At 46.8% G+C, this 18,477-nt stretch overlaps 1 protein-coding gene across 4 annotated transcripts in view; it reads left to right on the plus strand.

The window, feature by feature from the left end:
* The first annotated feature begins 1,257 nt into the window (after positions 1 to 1,257).
* Positions 1,258 to 18,477, plus strand: part of LOC141073605 (oocyte zinc finger protein XlCOF7.1-like) — a 91,702-nt gene continuing 74,482 nt past the window's right edge. For 2 of the 4 annotated variants that reach the window (XM_073560899.1, XM_073560900.1), the window contains exon 1: positions 1,258 to 1,427. The gene's annotated coding sequence lies outside the window, so the exon portion shown is untranslated. Of the gene's footprint in view, positions 1,428 to 1,468; positions 1,490 to 18,477 lie in introns of those variants that run through there. The other 2 variants (XR_012227016.1, XR_012227017.1) reach the window with 2 other exon arrangements.

Raw genomic sequence — 18,477 nt, forward strand, 5'->3', positions numbered from 1 at the left:
AAAATCTGAAATGTTGGCCTACTGAAATGTATGTTCAGTAAATGCACTCAATACTTGGTCAGGGCTTCTTTGGCATCAATTATTGCCTCAATGCGGCGTGGCATGGAGGGGATCAGCCTGTGGCACTGCTGAGGGGTTATGGAAGCCCAGGTTGCTTTGATAGCAGCCTTCAGCTCGTCTGCATTGTTGGGTCTGGTGTCTCTCATTCTAGATATTCCAAGGGGTTAAGGTCAGGTGAGTTTGTTGGCCAATCAAGCACAGTGATACTGTTGTTCTTAAACCAGGTATTGGTACTTTTGGCAGTGTAGACAGGGGCCAAGTGCTGCTGGAGAATGACATGTCCATCTCCAAAAAGCTTGTCGGCAGAGGGAAGCATGAAGTGCTCTAAAATTTCCAGGTAGACGGCTGCGCTGACTTTGGTCTTGATAAAAACAGTACACCTACACCAGCACAGGACATGGCACCCCAAACTATCACTGATTGTGGAAACTTCACACTAGACCTCAAGCAGCTAGGATTGTCTGTCTTCTCCACTCTTCCTCCAGACTCTGGGAACTTGACTTCCAAGGTCTAGTGTGAAGTATCCACAATAACTTAATAAATTAACTTTTTGATGATAGTCTAATTTTGAGAGATGCACCTGTATCTGCAGGTGTCCAACTAAAGGGACTCTACAGATTGGCAGAAACTTTTATTTCGGTTACCGGATGGTACGGCAGGTCGGTCGCCAACTGTCGCTCCATTTATTCTCAATAGGACTGTAGTAAAAACCTGAGTGCAACGCTCGACAGTCCCATAGGGAATTAACTGACTGGCTGTCGAGCATGTGTATTGCTGTTCCATTCTAAAAGGGATAAAAGTTCCCTGATCTATTGATCAATGAGGGTCCGAGCGGTGGGATAAGCGCTGATCAGCAAGTGATCACCTACACTGTGGATGGGGCATACACTGCTTTTGATAAAGTTCCTGGTGTTGCCATGTCTGTTATATGGGTCCTGAGTATCAGAGAAAAAAAAGAGCAGATTCCAAAGGCTAGGAGCTTAGAGTTCTGCCCCATGTAACCCTGAAGTAAAGCTCCAGCAGCAAATTCCGTCCAAGAAAACAGAAGATAAATATACTCCAAGCCAGGGAGAATATATCAGAAGCTGGAAGATAAGGCAGTATAAGGACACGCTCCAGATAAGAATGTCAGCCTGGCTGTCTGACACCCCACAGCTAAGCACGACTGCTGCAGAGTAGGGCCGGAAGTCAGTGCCAGGAAGTCACGTGGTACTGAAAGGCCGGAAGCTAAGCGGGACTTACCTCAGATGGAACGCATCGGTGAGCTGCATAGTCCGGAAGTGATATGTGCCGCGACATAAACTTCCGGTCAGGAAGCATGCTGAGAGTGAGAGACGTCATTATTGATGGGACCGGAGTCGCGCTAGGTAATGGTGTTGTGTGTGTTCCGGCAGAGGGGGCGGATGGCACGGGGTGGTCTCCAGATGGTGTATGTGTACACATGTATTGCTTGGGCTCTTATTGCTGCAGAGTGCTCATGGTGGTCTTATTGGAGCAATTAGAATAGTTGTCATCTTTACCCCCAGGACTGGATGCAGTTTCTTGGTTTAGAGTGGCCATTGTTGGAGCAATTAGGGCGATGTGAGCTGATAAAGAAGTGTCTGTGCAGCCCCCAGCTTGCGCTGGCTGCATTAACCCCTTCACCCCCAAGGGTGGTTTGCACGTTCATGACCAGGCCAATTTTTACAATTCTGACCACTGTCCCTTTATGAGGTCATAACTCTGGAACGCTTCCATGGATCCCGGTGATTCTGACATTGTTTTCTCGTGACATATTGTACTTCATGTTAGTGGTAAAATTTCATTCAAATAACTTGCGTTTATTTGTGAAAAAAATGGAAATTTGGTGAAAGTTTTCAAAATTTCGCAATTTTCCAGCTTGGAATTTTTATGCCCTTAAATCACAGAGATACAGCACACAAAAAACTGAATAACTAACATTTCCCACATATTTACTTTACATCAGCACAATTTTGGAACCAAAATTTTTTTTTGTTAGGAAGTTATAAGGGTTAAAAATTGACCAGCGATTTCTCATTTTTCCAACACCATTTTATTTTTAGGACCACATCACATTTGAAGTCACTTTGAGGGGTCTATATGATAGAAAATACCCAAAAGTGACACCATTCTAAAAACTGCACCCCTTAAGGTGCTCAAAACCACATTCAAGAAGTTTATTAACCCTTTACTTGTGTCACAGGAATTTTTTGAATATTTAAAAAAAAATGAACATCTAACTTTTTTAAACAAAAAAAATACTTCAGGTTCAATTTTTTTAATTTTACCAAGGGTAACAGGAGAAATTGGACTGCAAAAGTTATTGTGCAATTTGTCCTGAGCACGCTGATACCTGATATGTGGGGGGGAACCACTGTTTCAGCGCATGGCAGAGCTCAGAAGGGAAGGAGCGCCGTTTGACTTTTTCAATGCAAAATTGGCTGGAATTCAGATCGGACGCCATGTCGCGTTTGGAGAGCCCCTGAAGTACCTAAACAGTGGAAACCCCCCACAAGTGACCCCATTTTGGAAAATAGACCCCCCAAGGAACTTATCTAGATATGTGGTGAGAACTTTGAACCCACAAGGGCTTCACAGAAGTTTATAACGTACAGCGGTACAATTAAAAAATCATATTTTTTCCACAAAAATGATCTCTTCAATTCTGATTTTTACAAGGGTAACAGGACCCTAAAAGTTATTGTGCAATTTGTCCTGAGTACGCTGATACCTCACATGTGAGGGTAAACCACTATTTGGGCGCATGGCAGAGCTCGGAATGGAAGCAACACCATTTGACTTTTTGGCTGAAATTGAGATCGGACACCATGTTGCGTTTGGAAAGCCCCTGATGTACCAAAACAGTGGAAACCCCCAACAAATGACACCTTTTTGGAAACTAGACCCCCTAAGGAACTTATCTAGATGTGTGGTGAGCACTTTGAGCCCCCAAGGGCTTCACAGAAGTTTATAATGCCCGGGCATGAAAATAAAAAAAATCGTATTTTTTTCCACAAACATGATCAATTAGTCCCCAATTTTTTTATTTTCCCAAGGGTACCAGGGAAATTGGACGCCAAAAGTTGTTGTCCAATTTGTCCTGAGTATGCTGATACCCCATATGTGGGAGAAAACTACTGTATGGGCACACGTCGGGGCTCGGAAGGGAAGTAGTGACGTTTTGAAATGCAGACTTTGATGGAATGGTCTGCGGGTGTCATGTGCGTTTGGAGAGCCCCTGATGTACCTAAACTATTGAAACACCCCACTGACCCCATTTTGGAAACTAGACCCCCTAAGGAACTTATCTAGATGTGTGGTGAGCACTTTGAACCCCCAAGTGATTCACAGAAGTTTATAACGCCCGGGCGTCAAAATAAAAAAATCATTTTTTTCCACAAAAATTATATTTTTGCCCCCAATTTTTTATTTTCCTTAGGGTAACAGGAGAAATTGGACCCCAAAAGTTGTTTTGCAATTTGTCCTGAGTAGGCTGATACCCTATATGTGGGGGTAAAACACTGTTTGGGCGCATGGCAGAGCTTGGAAGGGAAGGAGCACCATTTGACTTTTTCAACGCAGAATTGGCTGGAATTGAGATCAGACGCCATGTTGCCTTTGGAGAGCCCCTGATGTGCCCAAACAGTGGAAACCCCCCGACTATAACTCCAACCCTAACCCAAACACACCCCTAACCCTAATCTCAGTCCTAACCCTAGCCCTAACCCTAATGGGAAAATGGAAATAAATACATTTTCTTTTAATTTTATTATTTTTCCCTAACTAAGGGGGTGATAACGGGGGGTTTGATTTACTATTTATGGCGGTTTTTATTTTTGGCAGCTGTCACACGCTAAAAGACGCTTTTTATTGTAAAAATAGTTTTTGAATCACCACATATTGAGAGCTATAATTTTTTCCATATTTTGACCCACCGAGTCATGTGAGGTCTTATTTTTTGCGGGACGAGTTGACGTTTTTATTGGTATAATTTTTCGGGCACGTGACATTTTTTGATCGCTTTTTATTCCGATTTTTGGGATGCAGAACGAACAAAAACCAGCGTTTCATGAATTTCTTTTGGGGGGTGCGTTTACACCGTTCCGTGTGCGGTAAAATTGATAAAGCGGTTTTATTCTTCGGGTCGGTACGGTTACAGCGATACCTCATTTATGTCGTTTTTTTATGCTTTGGCGGTTTTATGCAATGAAAACTTTTATATAAAAAATAATTATTTCCAGGACGTCCACCTGACAGCACTATGGAGGACGTCCTCCTCCTCCTTACAGGGACAGGAAAGCACACGAGAGGTTAAAAGGCCATGTCCCACCCCCTTTCCCTCAGTGTTTTTTCCTGTCCCTGCACGGAGGGACACGCGAGAGCTTACCGGAGGGACCCAGGGGATCGTGCGGCCGGTCCAATCCTTCCCCTGTCAAGAGGTCCCGGGGCCGAAACTTCCCGGTGGGGAGTCCCTCGGCTCCAAAGGCCAGGAGCAGGACGGCGCTCCTGGAGGGAGCCGTTCCTCCCGGTGGGGGGGCTCTCGGCTCCAGGACGGGTCGGCTCCCCGCAGGCGGCTGGCCGTGCGGGCACCGACAGAAGTGGGCGCAATCGGCCGCGGCGGGCCGAGTACCCGCAGGACGACGCCGACGTCTGGGCAGTGGAGGCCGGAGCGCCATAGCAGGAATGGCTCCCTGCACGCGCCGAGCGCGGTCGCGCGCAGATGCCGGCAGGAAGTGGAGGCGCGGCTTACCAGCGTCACATCCGGTGACGTCAGACGCCGGTTTCAAATCCAGGGCGCGCGCGCTCCTGGACCAAAGCGTTCTCCAGAGTCGTCACAGGTTGTTCCAGGCTGTGTGACTGCATCGGACGCCAGGGGATGGAAGGCAACACTGCATCTGGTGGAGGGGTAAGTGCGCATAGCGCAGACCACCCTCCCCACCCGTCCCCACAGCCCAGATCTGATGAGGTGCCCCTTATGTTATCAGGAAAAGGGAACCCCGGCTGAGTCCCCCTCGGGGAAGGACCCGGCGAAAGCCACCGCCAAATCAGTCAGATGTCCGGTGTGCAGAGTAAAGCTGCCAGACACCTATAGCAAGACCCTATGCGGTCCCTGTACCTCCAGGGTCATAGGCGAGGAACAGCCATCTCTACTTTCCGAAATGAGGTCGCTGATAAGGGAAGAGATTCAGGCCTCTACATCCCGGCGTCGATCCCCCAGCCCTGGGCCAGGTCGCAAGCGTCCGAGGTGGGAACCAGTCCCAGTATCAGAGGCGAGCCCTAGCGAGGAATCCGATTTCCGGGACTCAGATCAGGAGGAAGAAGGCGAGATCCTGGGGGATAGTCAGGAGCAGAACAGAAAGTACCTATTCAGACTGGAGGATACGGACGAGCTGGTACACACGGTCAGAAATACCATGCAGATGGAAGAAGTCCCTAAGCCACAGTCCAGACAGGACTTAATGTTTGGAGGACTGGTGTCCCGCAAACAGGTGGTGTTCCCTGTGAGCGAGCACATCAAAGCAATGATCCGGGAGGAGTGGAAAGAAGCAGAGCGTCGGTTGACACTCTCCCGAAACTTTAAAAATAGACTGCCCTTCGATCCCGAGGAAACTCGGGCGTGGGAAGAAGTCCCTAAGATCGACGTCCCGGTCGCCAAGGTTACTAAGAAGTCGGCTATCCCAGCCGAGGACTCATCCGGTCTTCGAGACCCGATGGATAGAAAGGCGGACGTCTTGTTAAAAAGAGCATGGGAGACGTCGGCGGCCCTGATTAGAGCCAACATAGCAGCCACCTCGGTGGCCAGGTCTATGTTCCTGTGGTTGGGGCAGTTGGAGGAACACCTAACCAACAAGACCCCGAGGTCAGAGATACTAGCATCTCTTCCTCTCTTGAAATCAGCCACGGCGTTCCTGTCGGATACGTCGGCGGAATCAGTTAGGTTTGCGGCCAGAAACAGCTCCCTCTCTAATGCGGCCCGGAGAGCAGTCTGGCTTAGATCCTGGTCGGGGGATAACCCTTCTAAGGCCAAGTTATGTGCCATCCCTTTCTCGGGTCTGAGGGTGTTTGGTCCAGCCCTGGATAATATCCTTGAGCTGGTGTCCGATAAGAATAAGGGATTCCCTGAAGAAAAGCCCAGGCGGTCCCAGTCCTTTCGGAGAGGCTCCTTCAGAGGACAGTCAGAGTTTAGGGGCCGGGCGAGGTCTAATAGAAGGTCCTACAAAGGCTCTTTCAGCCAAAGTGGGAGGAACAGAGGTCCCCCATTTGCATCGACATCTAGATCGAGGAGACAATGACGCCATAGGCATTGGGGGGAGACTTCGCCACTTTGCAGCAAACTGGTCACGAGTCACCAACAATCAGTGGGTCCTCAGAACCATCAGAGAAGGTTACAGGATAGAGCTCTATTCTCCTCCCCCCGACAGATATATTGCCCCCACTGTCGTCCAGGAGGACTCCGCAATGTGGTCGGATCTTCAGGACATGTTAGACTCAGGGGTCATAATACCAGTTTCACCGTCAGAAAGAGGGAAAGGGCACTACTCTTCCCTGTTTGCAATCATAAAGAAATCCGGCGAGGCCCGCACCATCATAAACCTGAAGCCACTAAATGCTTGGGTCAGATACAGGAGGTTCCGGATGGAATCAATCCGATCCGCAATTCCTCTGATAGACAGGGACGCAGTTATGTGCACCCTAGACCTAAAAAAGGCATACTATCAGGTTCCTATTCATCCCTCATCCCAAGGCCTACTAAGGTTCGCGATCAGTTCACCAGCCCGGACCTGCCATTTCCAGTTCCAGGGTCTTCCATTCGGGCTGGCCTCAGCTCCCAGGATCTTTACAAAGCTGGTGGTAGAGGTGGTGGCCTACCTGAGAGATCAGGGTATTGTGATTGTGCCGTACCTGGACGACTTCTTACTGGTGGCAAGATCCAAAGAAGCGCTCATCCGAGACAGGATCCGAACAACTACTGTGATGGAGTTCCTGGGCTGGGTGATCAACTGGGAGAAGTCGGACCTCACACCAGACACCAGAAAGGTATTCCTGGGAGTCCTCCTAGACTCAGCCGACAGAATATCCTGGCTACCCGAGCAGAAGCAGAAGTCCATTCAGGCCAGAACCAGAGGCCTGTTGAGGCGTCAATGCTCCATAAGGGAAGCAATGGAGGTCCTGGGCCTCATGACGGCCTGCATCCAGTGTGTCCGTTGGGCCCAATTCCACTCGCGGTTGTTACAAAGAGAGATTCTCGCGAGATGGGACAGGAGTCAGGCGTCGCTAGACAAACCCCTAAGGCTCTCAGGACGAGTAAAGGAGTCCCTTCGCTTGTGGTTACAGGCCAGGAATCTTCAGGTGGGCGTGCATTGGACAACCTCTCCATACGTGGTAGTCACCACAGACGCAAGTGCGTGGGGATGGGGAGCCCACATAGAAGGGAAGATCTTCCAGGGGAAGTGGCCAGCAAGCATCAAGGCCAGATCCTCCAATTTCAAGGAACTCTTCGCGGTCTGGGAAGCGTTGCGGAGAAACCGGTCGGTACTAAAGAGTCGTCATGTCCGCATTTTATCCGACAATACAACGACAGTGGCATTCCTGAAACACCAAGGAGGAACCAGACATCAACCACTACAGGCACTTGCGGAAAAGATATTCACGTGGACAGAACGGACAGTTCGATCCGTGACCGCTGTACATCTAGAGGGTTCCCAAAACGAAGTGGCAGACTACCTGAGCAGACAACAGATCCACCCGACAGAGTGGGAATTGAACGTAGAGATCTTCGACCAGCTTTGTCAGCGCTGGGGGAACCCCAGTATAGATCTCTTCGCAAGCCGGAAGAACTCGAAGGTTCCCAGATTCTACTCCCTAAATCCGATGGACCATCCAGAGGGTGTAGACGCCCTGAGTCAGACTTGGGGAGAATCCCTCTCTTATGCGTTCCCACCCCTGGCCCTCATACCGGCAGTGCTCAGAAAGATACGCAAGGACCACGCAAGAGTGATATTGATAGTGCCATACTGGCCGAGGAGAAGCTGGTTTTCCCTTCTGGGAGCCTTGGCAGTAGAAGATCCAGTCGAGCTGCCCTTGTGGGAGAACATCATCCACCAGGGCCCGATCCACCACCCGGACCCAGCAAGACTCCATTTATCGGCTTGGATCCTGAGAGGGACATCCTGAAGGCAAAAGGATTGTCGGAGCAGGTCATATCCACCCTACAGGCCAGCAGGAAGCCGGTGACGTCGGCAATTTATCGGAAGATATGGAAGAGATTCTGTCTGGAGGGTGGCAGGTCCGAGCTCGTGGCAGGTACCCCTGATCTCCCTAACATACTAGGGTTCCTGCAGGCAGGTTTTAATAAAGGCCTCAAGCCCAGCACTCTAAAAGTCCAGGTTTCAGCTTTGAGCGCCTTCTTCGATTATCAGTTAGCTGCACATCCCTGGGTGATAAGGTTTATAAAAGCCACACAGCGCCTGCGCCCCACGATTAGGCAGCTCACCCCGCCATGGGACCTGGGCCTGGTACTTCGGTTCCTCTGCTCGGACACTTTCGCCCTTAGTGAGAAGATAGCCATCCCTGCTCTCACTCGTAAAACGGCCTTTCTAGTAGCCATTACCACGGCCAAAAGAATAGGGGAGATCCAGGCCCTATCCACTAAGGATCCATACCTCCAGATAAGAGAGGATAGTATAATCCTAAGGTTAGACCCGGCATTTACCCCGAAGGTAGCCTCTACAAGAAATCTGAACCAGGAGGTAGTGTTACCCTCTTTCTGCGATAATCCCCGAAATGAGAAGGAGCGGCGGCTCCACTCGCTAGACTTGAGGCGCGCAGTTATAGAATACCTAGAGGCCACCAATAGTTGGCGTGTCGACCCGAACCTGTTCGTTCTCTTTGGAGGTAGGAATAAAGGGAAGAAGGCCTCTAAGGCGTCCACAGCGCGTTGGATTACCTCAGTAATCTCGGACGCCTACCAGGCTGAAGGCGCCAGCCCGCCTGATTCCTTAAAAGCCCACTCTACAAGGGCGGTATCGGCCTCATGGGCCGAGCGGGCGGGGGCGTCAGTTGATCAAATTTGTCGAGCGGCAACCTGGGCTAGTCTTAATACATTCTGCAAACACTACAAACTAGATGTGTTAGCTGGCCAACAAACCGCATTTGGGAGAAAAGTTCTCCAAGCAGTAATCCCACCCTGAGGAGGTGCTTTGGTACTCTCCATAGTGCTGTCAGGTGGACGTCCTGGAAAATAGGTATTAGACCTACCGGTAATGATGTTTCCAGGAGTCCATCCTGACAGCACGGGTAGTTCCCTCCCTGTTATGTTATACTATGTTGTATTACGTTATGTCATATGCTGTAATATGATTGTTTCATTAAACCGTTACTAGCATCATCCACCTTGTGGTACTTGTCAAATCACTGAGGGAAAGGGGGTGGGACATGGCCTTTTAACCTCTCGTGTGCTTTCCTGTCCCTGTAAGGAGGAGGAGGACGTCCTCCATAGTGCTGTCAGGATGGACTCCTGGAAACATCATTACCGGTAGGTCTAATACCTATTTTTTGCATCGCTTTATTCTGCGAGCTATAACTTTTTTATTTTTTCGCTGATGACGCTGTATGGTGGCTCGTTTTTTGCGGGACAAGATGACGTTTTAAGCGGTACCATGGATATTTATATGCGTCTTTTTGATCGCGCGTTATTGCACTTTTTGTTCGGCGGTATGATAATAAATCATTATTTTTTGCTTCGTTTTTTATTTTTAATTTTTAAGGGGTTCGCTAAAGGGGTTAACTAATGGGACAGTTTTATAGGGCAGGTCGTTATGGACGCGGCGATACCAAATATGTGTACTTTTAGTTTGTTTTTGTTTTCATTTCCAAAAAATGAATTTATTTGGGATTTTTTTTTTCTAATTTATTTAGCAATTTTTTTAAAATTATTTTTACACTTTTTTTTTTTTAACTTTATTATGTTGTCCCAGGGGGGACAACACTGTCCTGTGACAGATCGCTGATCTGTCACATCACAGATCACTGTGACAGATCAGCAATCTGTCAGAGGCATAGACGCAGACTTCCTCATGCCTGCGCTTTGCAGGCACTGAGGAAGTTCGCTCCCTACAGGCCCCCGAAGGTCCCCGTCGCCATCTTGGCTCGGGGACCTGTAGGGAAAGAGACCCCCGCAGCAGCGCTGCACATTGCGCTGCTGTGGGGGGCTCAGGGAAGCACAGAGGGAGCCCCCTCCCTGCCGATGCTTCCCTTTAACCCCCGGTACACCGCGATCGTGTTTGATCGCGGTATGCAAGGGGTTAACGTGTCAGGGGCGGTCCGTGACTGCCCCTGACACCTGGCCGCGATCAGTGGCGCTCACCACGTGGGCGCTGCTGATCGCATTAGACGTAATATTCCGTCCATGGGACTTAGGGCCCAGGTCACATGGACAGAATATTACGTCCAATGTAGGAAAGGGGTTAAAGGGCTCCAGCTTACAAAGAAAAATCTCCAGGTGCAATTTAAAAGACTATCCTTTACTCGCTCTCCCCAGGTCCATTGTTGAGCCTTGGCTTCCGTTCCCGAAGTCTGACTGTCTTCAGCGCTGATGGCATGAAAGGAGCCAATCGGTGAGCCCGACTGCTGTTCCGGTGTAGACGGCACTCCCTGATTGGCTGCTAACGTAACGTCGGCGATGCAGACATTATCCGACTTCAGGAGCAGAGATGAAGACTCAATGCTGGACCTGTGGGCGGTAAATAAAGCTAGCTTGTTTTTATAACAAATTGTGCCCACCGACTTGGGTGTAATGACAGTGGCTAACACCTTTTGAGGTGCCCATACACCTTAGATAGCTGAGGCTGATATCTCCCATACACATGAATGCTCGACTCAGCCATGCATTCCTGTGTATGGGGTGTTGTGAGTAAGCAGGCGTTTCTCGCAGCCGGGAAGTATCTGGCATTGTAATTCACAATTCTAGTGATGTTCACAAAGCCCAGATCTAATAATGGGGCTAGGAACATTATAAAGCCACAGTATTTAACCCCTTCCCGACCTGTGACACAGCGTATGCGTCATGAAAGTCGGTGCCAATCCGACCTATGACGCATACCCTGTGTCATGAATTCAAAGCCCCCCTGCGGGTCGGGTGACCGGGGTCAATGAAAGGTCACCTGACCCGCAGATACAGGGGGATTTGTAATTCACCACAGGGGGCGTGGCTTCGCCCCCACGTGGCTACGATCGCTCTGATTGGCTGTTTCACTTTTAACAACCAATCAGAGCGATAGTAATATTTCATCAATGAAAATTGATGAAATATTACAATCCAGCCATGGCCGATGCTGCAGTAGCATCGGACATGGCTGGAGACACTGATTTGACCCCCCCCACCGGCGATCGCCCCCCCTGCCACTGAATGACAGCGGCGATCTGCCGCCGCTGTCATCATCTGCCCCCCCTCCCATTCTCTTCGCTCCCCGCCAGCTTCCGATCACCCCCTCTCCCTCCCCCGGCACCTTCCAAGTCCCCCCGTCGCTCCCGGTGTCCGGCGGCTCCGGTTCATGGGCGCCGCCATCTTAGAAAATGGCGGGCGCATGCGCAGTGCGCCCGCCCGAATCTGCCGGCTGCAGATTCCATTATTTCATTTTGATCACTCACAGAGTGATCAAAATGAAATAAAAAGTAAATGAACCCCCCGATTATCACCCCCATAGGTAGGCAGAACTAATAAAATAAAGAAAATATTTTTATTTTTATTTTTCCATCAGGGTTAGGGTTAGGGTTGGAAAGAGGGTTAGGGTTGGAAAGAGGGTTAGGGTTGGAAAGAGGGTTAGGGTTGGAAAGAGGGTTAGGGTTGGAAAGAGGGTTAGGGTTGGAAAGAGGGTTAGGGTTGGAAAGAGGGTTAGGGTTGGAAAGAGGGTTAGGGTTGGAAAGAGGGTTAGGGTTGGAAAGAGAGTTAGGGTTGGAAAGAGGGTTAGGGTTAGAATTAGGGTTAGGCTTGTGGTTAGTGTTATGGTTAGTGTTGGGGTTAGGGGTGTGTTGGGGTTAGGGTTAGGGTTGGGATTAGGGTTAGGGATGTGTTGGGGTTAGGGTTGTGGTTAGGGGTGTGTTGGGGTTAGGGTTGGAGTTAGAATTGAGGGGTTTCCACTGTTTAGCCACATCAGGGGGTCTCCAAACGCGACATGGTGCAACCTTTGATTCCAGCCAATTTTGCGTTCAAAAAGTCAAATGGTGCTCACTCCCTTCCAAGCCCCGACGTGTGCCCAAACAGTGGTTTACCCCCACATATGGGGTATCAGCGTACTCAGGAAAAATTGCACAACAACTTTTGGGGTCTAATTTCTCCTGTTACCCTTGGGAAAATAAAAAATTGGGGGCTAAAAAATTATTTTTGTGGGAAAAAAATGTTTTTTTCATGTCTCTGCATTATAAACTTCTGTGAAGCACTTGGGGGTTGAAAGTGCTCACCATACATCTACATAAGTTCCTTGGAAGGTCTAGTTTCCAAAATGGGGTCACTTGTGGGGGGTTTCCACTGTTTAGGCACATCAGGGGCTCTGCAAACGTAATGACGACTGCAGACTATTCCATCAAAGTCTGCATTTCAAAACGTCACTACTTCCATTCCGAGCCCTGACGTGTGCCCAAACAATGGTTCCCCCACACATATGGGGTATCAGCGTACTCAGAACAAACTGGACAACAAGTTTTGGGGTCCAATTTATCCTGTTACCCTTGTTTAAAAAAAAATTGCGGGCTAAAAATCTTTTTTTTTTGAGGGAAAAAAATGATTTTTTATTTTCACGGCTCTGCGTTATAAACTTCTGTGAAGCACTTGGGGGTTCAAGGTGCTCACCATACATCTAGATAAGTTCCCTGGGGGGTCTAGTTTCCAAAATGGGGTCACTTGTGGGAGGTTTCTACTGTTTAGGCACACAGGGGCTCAGCAAATGTAACATGACGCCCGCAGACCATTCCATCAAAGTCAGCATTTCAAAATGTCACTACTTCCCTGCTGAGACCCAACGTGTGCCCAAACAGTGGTTTCCCCCCACATATGGGGTACCAGCGTACTCAGGACAAACTGGACAACAACTTTTGGGGTCCAATTTCTCCTGTGACCCTTGTGAAAATAAAAAATTGCGAGCTAAAAATTCATTTTTTGAGGAAAAAAAAAGATTTTTTATTTTCATGGCTCTGCGTTACAATCTTCTGTGAAGCACTTCGGGGTTCAAGGTGCTCACCACACATCTAGGCAAGTTGCTTATGGGGTCTAGTTTCCAAAATGGGGTCACTTGTGGGGGATTTCCACAGTTTAGGAACATCAAGGGCTCTGCAAATGTAACATGATGCCCGCAGACCATTCCATCAAAGTCAGCATACCAAAACGTCACTACTTCCCTTCCGAGCCCTGACGTGTGCCCATACAGTGGTCATCCCCCACATATGGGGTATCAGCGTACTCAGGACAAACTAGACAACAACTTTTGGGGTCCAATTTCTCCTGTTACCCTTGTGAAAAAAAAAATTGCGGGCTAAAAATCATTTTTTTTGAGGGAAAAAAATGATTTTTTATTTTCACGGCTCTTTGTTACAATCTTCTGTGAAGCACTTGGGGGTTCAAGGTGCTCACCACACATCTAGATAAGTTCCTTGGGGGGTCTTGTTTCCAAAATGGGGTCCCTTGTGAGGGGTTTCTACTGTTTAGGCACACAGGGGCTCAGCAAATGTAACATGATGCCCGCAGACTATTCCATCAAAGTCAGCATTTCAAAATGTCACTACTTCCCTTCCGAGCCCCGACGTGTGCCCAAACAGTGGTCTCCCCCCACATATGGGGTACCAGCGTACTCAGGACAAACTGGAAAACAACTTTTGGGGTCCAATTTATCCTGGTACCCTTGTGAAAATAAAAAATTGCAGACTAAAAAAAAATTTTTTAGGAAAAAAAAAAGATTTTTTATTTTCACTGCTCTGCATTATAAACTTCTGTGAATCACCTGGGGGTTCAAAGTGCTCACTATGCATCTAGATAAGTTCCTTAGGGGGTCTAGTTTCCAAAATGGGGTCATTTGTGGGGGAGCTCCAAAGTTTAGGCACACAGGGGATCTCCAAACACGACATGGTGTCCGCTAACGATTGGAGCCAATTTTCATTTCAAAAAGTCAAATGGTGCTCCTTCCCTTCTGCGCCCTGCCGTGCACCCAAACAGTGCCCCCCCCCCCACATATGGGGTACCAGCGTACTCAGGACAATCTGGACAACAACTTTTGTGGTCCAATTTCTCCTGTTACCCTTGTGAAAATAAAAAATAGCGTGCTAAAAAATCATTTTTGAGGAAAAAAAAATGATTTTTTATTTTCACTGCTCTATGTTATAAACTTTTGTGAGGCACTTGGGGGTTCGAAGTGCTCACTACACATCTAGATAAGTTCCTTAAGGGGTCTAGTTACCAAAATGGGGTCACTCATGGGGGAGCTCTAATGTTTAGGCACACAGGGGCTCTCCAAACGCGACATGGTGTCCGATAACGATTGGAGCTAATTTTCCATTCAAAAAGTCAAATGGCGCTCCTTCCCTTCCGGGCCCTGCCCTGCACCCAAACAGTGGTTTATGACCACATATGAGGTATTGGTGTGCTCAGGAGAAATTGCCCAACAAATTTTAGGATCCATTTTATCCTGTTGCCCATGTGAAAATGAAAAAAACTGAGGCTAAAAGATAATTTTTGTGAAAAAAAAGTACTTTTTTTTTTTTTTTTTTTTACAGATCAATTTTAGAAACACCTGGTGGTTCAAAGTGATCACTATGCATCTAGATAAGTTCCTTGGGGGGTCTAGTTTCCAAAATGGGGTCACTTGTGGGGGAGCTCCAGTGTTTAGGCACACAGCGACTCTCCAAACGCGACATGGCAACCGCTAAATAGTCCAGCATATTTTCCATTCAAAAAGTCAAATGGTGCTCCTTCCCTTCTGAGCCCTGCCGTACGCCCAAACAGTGGTTTATGACCACATATGAGGTATTGGTGTACTCAGGGGAAATTGCCCAACAAATTTTAGGATCCATTTTATCCTGTTGCCCATGTGAAAATGAAAAAATTGATGCTGAAAGGAAATTTGTGTTGGAAAAATTAAAATGTCCATTTTTTCCTTCCACATTGCCTTAGCTGTTGTGAAACACCTGAAGGGTTAATAATCTTCTTGAATGTGGTTTTGAGTAGCTTGAGGGGTGCAGTTTTTAGAATGGTGTCACTTTTGGGTATTTTCTGCCATATAGACCCCTCAAAGTGACTTCAAATGTGAGGTGGTCCCTAAAAAAAATGGTTTTGTAAATTTTGTTGTAAAAATGAGAAATCGCTGGTCAACTTTTAACCCTTATAACTTCCTAACAAAAAAATATTTTGCTTCCAAAATTGTGCTGATGTAAAGTAGACATGTGGGAAATGTTATTTAGTAACTATTTTGTGTCACATAACTCTCTAGTTTAACAGAATAAAAATTCAAAATTTGAAAATTGCGAAATTTTCGACAAATTTCTGATTTTTTCACAAATAAACGCAAAAATTATCGACCTAAATTTACCACTAACATGAAGCCCAATATGTCACGAAAAAACAATCTCAGAATCGCTAGGATGCGTTGAAGCGTTCCAGAGTTATTACCTCATAAAGGGACACTGGTCAGAATTGCAAAAAATGGCCAGGTCATTAAGGTCAAAATAGGCTGGGTCATGAAGGGGTTAAAGGAGTTAACATATTTTCACCGGACATCTCCTAAGCATAGGATAGGTGACAACTTACTGACAAGTAGGGGTCCGATCAGCATGACTGAGGACTCTTACCCCAGCACATGCATAACTTGTGCTACAATCATTCCAGAAGCGGGGTCATAAATTTGTGCAACCATAAAGGAACCCAAGAGGTAAGGGGGCCCACTTACACCCCCAATGTAGTTGATATTGTACATTATAATGAGCTCCTTGATTGCAAAGGGCTCATATATTACTTTTGCACAGGGCCCCTGTTCTGTCTGTGGCTGCTGCTGATTTATTCCCTATGGGACTGGCCTGTGCGTTACTACTTTTTTTTTTTTTTTTTTTTCTTTGTTAGTAGAGAATGGAGAATGACCAGGTAAAGGTTGGGAGCTCGACCGGCTGCACAAATTTTGTAATAGGGATAAATGTGCACTCTTTCAATTTAGACCTTTTTTTTTTTTCACTGCTTGTGCACATGATACGACATTGGTGACAACAAGTGTAGATGGCATGAGGAACGTATTACAAAGTGTCAAGATGAAAACCTCGAACGTGGCACTGCTACTCAATACAAGGAAGGCAAAGATATTGACTTCTGCCAGGTACGACCGAGACACGCGAGATGGACAGCGACTGGAAGATGTGAAGGACTTCAGCCTACTTTGATCAATGATCACTCAAGATGCAGGGATGACACCAGAAGTCAATAGGAGTATAGCTGTGGGCAAATAATAAATGAAGTCACTGGACAAGGTCTTCAAAACACGGACCATTTCATTGGCGACGAAGACATGGCTCGCGCATAGTCTGGTCCTTTTTGTAGTAACATATGGATACAGAACCTGGACGATTAAGAAACAAGACTGAAGAAGAATCAACGCCTTTGAAATGTGGTGCTGGAGAAGGATGTTATCAATACCATGGATGGCAAGAACAAACAAATAGTGCTGAGCGCACATGCTTGGGTAAGGTGTTACCTGAGCATGTTCGTGTGCCAGTAGTGACTTCATCGCTCGAAAAATATGTTCGAGTCCTTGCGGCTGCATGTCTCACAAACGGGCTTTTCCTGCATGTGTTGCTTCTGTCGAACAGCTACGAGACATGCAGCCGCGGGGATATAACGTATTTTTTGAACACGCCGAAGATACTATTGGCACACGAGCATGCTCGGTTAACACGTTATCCAAGCACATTAGCTCATCACTATAAACGACTGAGAAGACCTTGGTGGACCTATCTAGATTTGCAGAAGATAAATCTTTCTACAGAGCGTTCATTCATCAAGTTGCCATGGCTCGAGATTGAGCTGAAGGCCATTAATTACTGCTTGTAATACATTTTTTTTTTTTAATTGATTAAAAAAAGGGTCTGTTTTTATTGATTTGGTAGTGTGTTTTCCATCTAGATGATGGGATTAAACATGCCTCGTGCTTCTTTTCCCCTACTTCCTGAGCCAGGAGGCACCCATATACATTGGATGGATGGTCCAGCTGGAATCTGCAGGCTCAGCTGACATTTATTGTGTCTGTGGAGCCTTTCCACTAACAGCTCACTGATTTCTTCTTTGATGCAGCAGTGGAATTTAACCCCCGGAGCTTTTTCCGGTTTTGCTTTTTCGTTTTTTGCTCCCCTCTCTCCCTGAGCCATAACTTTATTTTTCTTCAATATGGCTGTGTGAGGGCTTGTTTTTTGCGGGACGAGTTGTACTTTTGAACTGAAAAGAAAAAAAAAAAAACAGCTCACCTGCTGCAGCATGTGATGTGAGGAAGCACGGGACTCGTGTAGTTTCACATGTAACAGATCCAAAAAAGTAGTGAACCAGCTTCCAAACAAAAAATTCAAATGTATTTGTTCACAGATAAAAGTGCTACACTTGGTCGTGTGAACTATGTCCTGCCTTATCCTGTTTTTATTTGTGAACAAATAAATTTTGGTATTTTTTGGGGGAAGCTGGTTCACTTCTTTTTTTGTACTTTTGAACGACACCATTGGTTTTACGATGTCATGTACTAGAAAACGGGAAACAAATTCCAAGTGCAATTCCCACACTTGTTTTTTGTTTGGCTTTTTTGCTAGGGTCACTAAATGCTAAAGCTGACCTGCCATTATGATTCCCCAGGTCATTGCGAGTTCACAGACACCAAACTTGTCTAGGTTCTTTATTATCTAAGTGGTGAAAAAAAAATTGAAACTTTGCTAAAAAAAAAAAAAAAAAAAAAAAAAGTTTGCGCCATTTTCTGATACCCGTAGCATCTTCATTTTTCGTGATCTCGTGTCGGGTGAGGGCGTATTTTTTGCATGCCGCGCTGATGTTCTTAAGGATACCATTTTGGATACCATTTTGGTGCAGATAAGATCTATTTATCACCCGTTGTTGCATTTTAATGCTATGCCGCAGCGACCAAAAAAACGTAATTCTGGCGTTTTAACAAATGTGTGTTTTATTCTATTTTTGTTTTATTTTGAATGGGGTGAAAGGGGGGTGATTTGAACTCTTATATTTAAAAAACTTTTTTTTTTTTTTTTTTTTTTTACTTTTGCTATGCTCCAATAGTCTCCATAGGAGGCTAGAAGCTGGTACAACTCGATCGACTCAGCTACATAGAGACGATGAGCAGATCGCCTCTATGTAGCTGAATTACTGACTTGCTATGAGCGCCGACCACTGGGTGG

The sequence above is a fragment of the Dendrobates tinctorius genome, unplaced genomic scaffold, assembly GCF_039654945.1.
Source record: "Dendrobates tinctorius isolate UK_male_01 unplaced genomic scaffold, ASM3965494v1 ptg000308l, whole genome shotgun sequence".
Classification (NCBI taxonomy): Eukaryota; Metazoa; Chordata; class Amphibia; order Anura; family Dendrobatidae; genus Dendrobates; species Dendrobates tinctorius.